Source organism: Hyperoodon ampullatus (assembly GCF_949752795.1).
Source record: "Hyperoodon ampullatus genome assembly, chromosome: 20".
Taxonomy (NCBI): domain Eukaryota; kingdom Metazoa; phylum Chordata; class Mammalia; order Artiodactyla; family Ziphiidae; genus Hyperoodon; species Hyperoodon ampullatus.
Window position 1 is genome coordinate 31,125,952 of NC_136933.1, and position 8,177 is coordinate 31,134,128.

Sequence of the window (8,177 nt, forward strand, 5' to 3'; positions counted from 1 at the left end):
AAAAAAAAATGTGTAAGTGGATAGACTGGAAAGTCACAGGCTCATAACCTTAGAGTGTTTATTCATCCACTGAACACTTTTTTAAGCACCTACTATATGTCAGGTATTTTGCTGGATGCTGGCAGACCAATCTCTGCCACAAGGATCTCAGAGTCTAGAGGAGGAAACAGCCATAAAATAAATACAAGTGAGGACAGGGTAGCACAAAGAGGAAGGGCCTAATCCTGGTAGCAAAGAGTCCAGAGAGGCTTCCTGGAGGACATATAGTATCCAGAGAATTTCAAGTAAACGTAAGTATTCCATCTTGACTCTCCCAAACCAAGCAAAACAATATATCTTTTAGCCCCATAATCTTTGTTAAACCCGACCTGATGTAGTTTAGAAATGAAGTTCAACTGTTTATAAGGGCATCCTTAGGCAAGCTATCTGTTTAGAAGAGAAATCAAGTAAGTTATTTAAGAACAATAATGTAGAGTGACAGTATTTTGACATTTAAGCCAACAAGAATACGCCAAGATACAAAATGACATATTATACAGGGAGCTTGTTTATACATTTATATGACCAGGCTTGGGGCCTGTTAATTGTTGTACTGCTTCCCGATTCTTCCGAAAAGTTCCGGAATCACAAATAATAACAAAAACGTAAGAAAACAGAAGTGGCTTTTCTGGGAATAAAGGAGCATATCAGTGATTGGTCATAGTGGTCAGTGTTGCATGCTTTTCATGCCGTGTATCTTGCACTGATTTATATGAAACATCCCTAAGACAAAGGAGGTATTGCTGTAAAGTAAATGTGTCAGAGAAAGCAGGCTTCTTCTTTCCCCAGTGACTGCGTGGTTCCCAGAAAAATAAATTAGATAAAATATTAGAAAGCAGTCACTGCCCTCTTTCTGGAAATGCCCCTTGGTCTTGTTCTCACAGGCAGAGAACTAGACTAAGCGGCTCTTCACTGGCCCCAGTGTGCCATTTCACATGTGCTTTGGGAATCAATGAAAAGGCACTGCAGAGTATAGAAGACGAAGTAACTAAAGGTGAGATTGTGTTAGTTAAGTGACTGGAGGAGATGACCCTCCAGCTGGTCTTTCCCCTGGCGTGGCGATGCATGAGTACGCACCAGAGAGGCGTGCCCCGTGGACAGCTGGACCATCACAATACTCTGAGTCACTGTACCCACATCCAGTTCAGTGCTTCAGAATCAGAAATAAAACCCACCTAAGTCATGCCTCAGGGTCTTCTAAGGTTTCACTCCTTCCTCTCTACCAGTAAGTGCTATTATAAATAATTGTCTCCACATCAGCTCATCAGGGCACTGGATGCTTTTGGGTTGAGGAACACTTTTATTTCAATACGGCTGCTATCATTGGAGCAGTAACTTTAACTCCTTATACTTTTACTAGTAGAAAAATACTGCTCTCCAATAGTTAGGATTTTCTGTCAAGATGTCATGCTTTATTTTAATGAGCTCCTTGATTTCCCGCCTCTATTTCTTTCGTTAGCATAAACTCTCCCTTGGCAACTTTTACCATCTCTACTTCTAGTATCACTAAATAAAAATTAAGGCTAAATAAAATAACTCATAGTAAGTGAACTCATCAAATATAAACTAGATGCTGGGGCTTCCCTGGTGGCGCAGTTGTTGAGAGTCCGCCTGCCGATGCAGGGGACACGGGTTCGTGCCCCGGTCTGGGAAGATCCCGCATGCTGCGGAGCGGCTGGGCCCGTGAGCCATGGCCGCTGAGCCTGCGCGTCCGGAGCCTGTGCTCCGCAACGGGAGAGGCCACGGCAGTAAGAGGTCCACGTACCGCAAAAAAAAAAAAACTAGATGCTGTATTTTTCACATTATAGACCCTTCCAAGCAACATCATAAGTTATTTTATTAATATTTAAAAGACACATGAAAAATACTGTGCACCTATTTTCCTGGCATTTATGTTTTCTTAAAAAATAAAATATTGATTAGTAATTTAAGGGATTTATTGAGATAAATACTTTTATCATTTACCGTGTTGAGAGGATGTGGTAGAGTGATTTGGTGATTAGCCAGTATATCCCAACTGATCTTGTTAGTTTTGATCAATCAATCAATCAAACCAAAGTTGAGCTCAACAGTTTTGTTACTAGAATGGGCGATGTGAGAGGAGATAAAAACACAGGAAGAAATCATTTTTTAATATAAATTTATTTATTTATTTTTGGCTGCATTGGGTCTTTGTTGCTGCGTGCGGGCTTTCTCTACTTGCAGCGAGCAGGGGCTACTCTTCGTTGCGGTGCTCAGGCTTCTCATTACGGTGGCTTCTCTTGTTGCAGAGCATGGGCTGTAGGCGCGCCAGCTTCAGTAGTTGCAGCACGTGGGCTCAGCAGTTGTGGCTCGTGGGCTCTAGAGCTCAGGCCCAGTAGTTGCGGTGCACGGGCTTCGTTGCTCCATGGCATGTGGGATCTTCCCGGACCAGGGCTCAGCTGGTATCCCCTACATTGGCAGGTGGATTCTCAACCACTGTGCCACCAGGGAAGCCCAGAAATCACTTATTGAGAGTTGACTATAAGCCACGTTTTACATAAATCTTCTCATTTACTACCTTATTCTATCCTGGAGGGGTGAGTATTATTGTCATTTACATTTTAAAGATGAAGAAAGTGTAATTCAGGGAGTTAGTGACCTGTAAGAGTATTTGAACACAGTTATGACTCTAAAATACGTGCTCAAGTTACTGCCCATATTTTCTATTTTTAAGCACTTACCGTCTGAACGAGCAAGTACGATTTGTACATACAGAGTGAGACAGTCACAGAGACTTACACACACAGTGGAGAGGTCGGTCTAAGACTGCATTTAATCAGGTACCTAAATTAGCACCTAAATGAGTGGGGCAGCTATCCATGCTCTGATGATTACATGAGATGGAATCTTGTGTGTGCTTGACATCTGGGAACCAAGGAAAGCAGAATGTTTGGTGACTGGGCTAATACTTCTTGGTTATTCAAGGTTAAGAGTCGGTGAGCAGTTCCCATTAAAACAGCAGAGAGGAAGCCGATAGAAGGGCCAAAGAATAGGGCTGTCGAGAGTGAGTTCATTGAAAACAACGCTGAGTGTTCAAAAGAGGGTCGAATAACTGAGGAAAAACAAAAAGAATGAGGATCAAGGAAAGGACAGGAGGCGTTCGCTGGGGACCTTCAACTCAGTATCTCAGTAGGATAATGGAGTGGGAATTAGGACTTCGGTGATCAGGGGTGATCCTCGGAGCAACGTCCAAAGAAAAAGGGCCCCTGGGGTTCCTCCTTTTGTCACCTTTCTGGGTATTGTCTCTGCTCCTCCGCACAGTACAGCTGTCAGAGGACAGTTCCTCTGTAAGGCGCCCCCTGCGTCCCCTAATCTTGCCCCTTTCAAGGTTCTTGCTCAGCTTCCTTTAGCATCCCAGGTACTATGTGAATTGGCATTGTGTGTGTGTGTGTGTGTGTGTGTGTGTGTGTGTGCGCGCGCGCGCTTCAAAGACTTAATTTCATGTCATTCAGATGCTGAATATCATAATGACTTTCAAATGTGGCCAGATTAGCCTTCAAATTCTCATAGAAGAGAGAATTTCATTTCCAGAGATTATGGCGCTAAATTGTTTTGACTTAACTGCAGTTTTGACCCAAGCTGTTATACTAAAAATGTCAAGGAGACATAATAAAAATTGCCTTTTTCTAGTGCTTTCCAGTTGATAGATCTTAGCATAAAGTTTTTTTTTAAAGATTTTTATGTAGAGGAAATAGAGTGACCCCACTGAAATAACCATTTCCTTTAAAAAAAGTGTGATCCCATATTCTCTGGTAGAAATCTAAAGGCTCTAATTGACTTTTTATAAAATTACAGGGATACATTTCAAAGAGCAAAGTTGCTAATGTTCAGTACAATGGCAGTCATCTTCCCAGCTCCGGAACAGGGAGTTTGAGGAGGATTTGTGCACAGTGAATACAAACTGAGAAAAGTCATTTGCTCATAAATCTGAAGTTCACTGGTGGCTGGGCTGATAAAATGAAAGAGAAAAAATTATACAAGTTGCTATTGGTGGGATAATAGCTCACTGCTGTGCTTAAGACACCATTCAAAACATAGCTCTCGTTTTTTAATTTTATGAAATCTCATGAGGAAAAAAATAAAGGTCTTGGATGGTTAAAATACACGGGAGCTTTACATGTTTGTATACATAGGAATTTGAAGAAAAACAGAAATGTTTACACTTGAAGTTGAAATCCTTAAAGGGAATTAATAACTGAATTTAGCCTTATCTCCATTCTGTAGGTTCTGTAGATTCTGTTTAATTAGTTTATCTACACTTACCCAAAAGCTGTAATCATGGAAATAGATCCTTCACAAAGCACGTTGTCAAGACTCCTGGCATGGACTTAGGCACTGTGATATAATGCCTCTGTCCTAAAAAAATAATGTACTCACAGCAGAACTATAGATACTGATGCCTCGGGTTCCTATTAGATATCTCTAATTATTGATGAAGGACAAATGCTCATAAAGATTATAATCATCATATTAATTATTTATGTTGTTAGTTGGGGAAAGTTGGGATGAGAGGTGTTCTATTCTGTTTGACTGTACTTTTGGGGGCTAAATTCTTGCTTCTGGCCTCTAGTCATACTTCCAGTATAATGGAACAAAAGGGTAATTCCTGCTAGCATTAGAAGAATCCATAGGAAGAATAAAATACTATCCACAAAGTTGTGATTTACTTAGATTTCATCCAGGCTCTCTGGGGAAAAATTGCAGGCTTTCTCCAAAACTCAGAACAGCCTCTATCCTAAAAATTGAGTCACGTTAAATCGACCTATGTGGTCAGCCCTGAGTAGAGGTTCCTTTAGGTTAGAAAGATTCTAGTCATATATGGGGTCCAGAAAAACTTGGCTGAGAGCTGGCAGCTCTACATATTGGAGGGTTTAAAAAATATATTCTAATTTTAAACTAATATATACTTATTAACACCTACTACATGCCAAGCACTCACTTTTCTAGATATTTCATCTGTTATAATGGAGTTTTTTGTTTGTTTGTTTGTTTTTTGCAAACTCATCTTTTGTTTAGAGGATCATATCTCACTCAACCTCAGTCCATGTTCCTGACCTCCTGGCTCCAGAAAAGGGCAGTTGACCAAATTAGGCCAACGAAGATATTTCTGGAACTGCTGTTAGAGTTCTGGGAAAGATGCTTTTATTCAGCAGGGAAAGTTAAGACAGCAAGATCTAACCCTAAAGATGCTAGGAGTTCTCCTTGGCAGTAAGGGAACAGCCTGCCTAGGAAGGAAGCCAATGGGAAGAAAAGCATATAGTCAGGATCTGGGGAGGTAGTGTCATGGCACCTTCATCCGAATACCTGGATCTAGCTGCACCTGAAGCAGCAGATCTGATGGTAATACAGATTTGACAGTAAAATGAAATAATACATTCCTTTTAGTTGTTAATTAAACCCATGTGGATTGGGATTTCTCTCACATTTACAGGAAAAGTCCTGATGTATTTATATTTTCTTGAGTCCTTATAAAGAAAATACACCATAGGCATCATTCATCCCTTCTGTACAAGGTGAGGAAGCAGAGACTTAATGACCAAGCAATCTGCTGAGATTCCACCTCTTCAAGTGGAAGTGCTGGGACTCATGCCTGAGCTTCTGTCACTGCAGCTCTTCTCATATTATCATTCACAGGTTAGAGCTGAAACATTCGTATTGTCTAGGGTACTCACTGTCTTCCCACTCTATCTCGGCCTGAGTTACAGTGTACGTTTGTGCCACATTTGGGTTATAAATAGTATTTAACTGAATACTCAAGTATATCGTTGGGCTGAAGCTGATAGGCCCCGCCCAAATCGTTGGTGATTAAGAATTTGTAGTAACCTTCTCATTTTAACAAACCACCTATTTTCAAGACGATTTAAAGGGAAGACTTTCACTATGGCATCATTTTGAAGATCCAAAGCGTGAGGCCGTCTGAGCAGTGAAATGATGTTACAATGATCTTTCAAGTAGAGCGTGGCGATCTCATTTTTTTTTTTTTTTGCGGTACGCGGGCCTCTCACTGTTGTGGCCTCTCCCGTCGCGGAGCACAGGCTCCGGATGCGCAGGCTCAGTGGCCATGGCCTAAGGCCCCAGGCGCTCCGCGGCATGTGGGATCTTCCCGGACTGTGGCACGAACCCGTGTCCCCTGCATCGGCAGGCGGACTCTCAACCACTGCGCCACCAGGGAAGCCCTCATCTGCCTTTTTATAGGTATACTTTTACAATTAATAGTTATCATTTCTTCAAAGAGGTAAAACATGTCAACTGCCCTGGGATGTTGCCAACTGGCTAAGAAAACTGGGATCTACAAGTGCCCCTGTCTAGGATGCTAAGATTTCAGTGTCTTTGACAGCACGTGTACTGCCTGTGTGCTCTCCTTTTAAATCTATTTTTTTAATCTCCAATTATAAGCCTCATTATGAAAGAATCTACCTCACATGTTGTCAGGTTTAAATGCAGTAATGCATAGCATTCATGGTGCATGATAGGAGCTCAGCAACTATTAGTTTTATTATAATGATTCCTATTATTTTGTTATTTAAATAATTTAAATTAGAATCCATTGCATAATAAACACTACAATTTTGCTGTGTGTTTGTCTAATTAAATGTCCAAATTCCAACAGTACTTTACTCTCTGCCAACTACAGACATGTACTCACATAAAAGAAATCTATTGAACTCCCTCTGGTGTTAGAAAATAGGCCCATTTCTGGAACTGGGATTCATAACCAATGTTCCATATAAAATAAATGATTATATTTAATTTTTTATTGAAGTATAGTTGATTTACAGTGTTGTGTTACTTTCTGGTGTACAGCAAAGCGATTCAGAGATATATATACTCTTTTTTCATATCCTTTTCCATTATGGTTCATCACAGGATATAGTTCCCTGTGCTGTACAATAGGACCTTGTTCCTTATCCATTCTATAGATACTAGTTTGCATCTGCTAACCCCAAACTCCCCATCCATCCCTCCCCCACGCCCCCTCCCCCTTGGCAAACACAAGTCTGTTCTCTATATCTGTCAGTCTGTTTTTGTTGCACACATAAGTTCATCTGTGTCATATTTTAGATTCCACGTATAAGTGATATCATATGGTACTTGTCTTTCTCTTTCTGACTTACTTTGCTTAGTATGATAACCTCTAGGTCCATACATGTAGCTGTAAATGGCATTATTTCCTTCTTTTTTATGGCTGAGTAATATTCCTTTGTATGTGTATATATATACGTCTTCTTAAATGATATATTTTGCTTCAAGATATGAAGGATAGCTATAACTTCCTAAGAAATTTGTTCATCACAAATATTTTAGAGTATTTTATTCCTTTTCCCAGGCCCAGGACAAAGATGCTCAACAGTCTTGGATACAGGGAAGAGAGCAGACACTCCAGGTCTTAGAAATAAATCTGATCTCACATTAGAATCCATGGTTGCTTAGTTTAAGAAACTAAGGTTCTGGGGCTTCCCTGGTGGTACAGTGGTTAAGAATCCGCCTGCCAATGCAGGGGACACGGGTCCGAGCCCTGGTCCGGGAAGATCCACAAGCTGCGGAGCAACTACGCCCATGTGCCACAACTACTGAGCCTGTGCTCTAGAGCCTGTGTGCCACAACTACTGAAGCCCGTGCACCACAACTACTGAAGCCCGTGTGCCTAGAGCCCGTGCTCCACAGCAGGAGAGGCCACCGCAGTGAGAAGCCTGTGCTCCGCGACGAACAGTAGCCCCCGCTCTCCACAACTGGAGGGGGCCCGTGCGCAGCAACAGACCCAACGCAGACAAAGATAAATAAATAAATGAATAAATAAATAAATAAAAAGAAAGAAAGAAAGAAACCAAGGTTCTGGAACTGCAAAATCTTATCTGAAGATGTGATCATTGCAACGGTAATACAACAATGGTAACAGCGCAATATATTTTGTTATGTATTACAGCAACCCTAAACCAGCCCATGAATTAAAGTTGTACAAGTAGGGGAAGGCAGGCAGTGGAAGCTGTATGGCTGTCTGAAAGCCTGGGCATTTACCCTGAGGAGCATCTGTCAGCCAGCATCACACATGTCCCAGGATAAACTGGGTAAGGCAGCACAAAGTGCTAGGGTGAGGTCTTTCAGAGACCCAGCTCTAG